The sequence below is a fragment of the Myotis davidii genome, unplaced genomic scaffold, assembly GCF_000327345.1.
Source record: "Myotis davidii unplaced genomic scaffold, ASM32734v1 scaffold166, whole genome shotgun sequence".
In the NCBI taxonomy this organism is placed as follows: domain Eukaryota; kingdom Metazoa; phylum Chordata; class Mammalia; order Chiroptera; family Vespertilionidae; genus Myotis; species Myotis davidii.
The window spans coordinates 183,505-183,957 of NW_006297385.1; the positions used below are offsets into that span (position 1 = coordinate 183,505).

Consider the following 453-nt stretch of genomic DNA (forward strand, 5'->3'; position numbering starts at 1 on the left):
TCCCTCCCCCTGCTGCCCTGGTTGCCCCCATCTCCCCTCCCCTGCTGGCCTGGTTGCCCCCATCTGCCCTCCCTTGTTGGCCTGGTTGCCCCCATCTGCCCTCCCCCTGTAGGCCTTATCTTCCCCAACTGCCCGCCCCTGCTGACCATCTTGTGTCCACATGGGGGTGGCCATCTTGTGTGTTGGAGTGATGGTCAATTTGCGTATTACTCTTTTATTAGATAGGATGGCTATTGAAATTGGTGTGGTGGCTTTTCATAGTCTTCTTTCTGCTTTAGGGTATGTTTGGAAATATCCATAATAAAAAGATTTTTTAAGTGAGTGAAGCTGTCCAAAAAAGTCACTCTCTGGAAGCCGTAATGTCACATCTCACCTTTGCCTTTTCTCCCTTTTCAGCATGGCACCCCTGCAGTCTGCTGGCCCTCTCCTCCATCTGCTGTTTGCTTTGTCCTG

At 51.4% G+C, this 453-nt stretch overlaps 1 long non-coding RNA gene across 1 annotated transcript in view; it reads left to right on the top strand.

Annotated features, from left to right (window-relative positions):
* LOC102765440 overlaps window positions 1-447 on the top strand; it is a 179,239-nt gene extending 178,792 nt beyond the window's left edge. Inside the window, exon 6 of the long non-coding RNA XR_436156.2 lies at window positions 397-447. This is a non-coding gene — a long non-coding RNA (uncharacterized LOC102765440). The remainder of the gene's footprint in view (window positions 1-396) is intronic.
* Window positions 448-453: the final 6 nt, after the last annotated feature.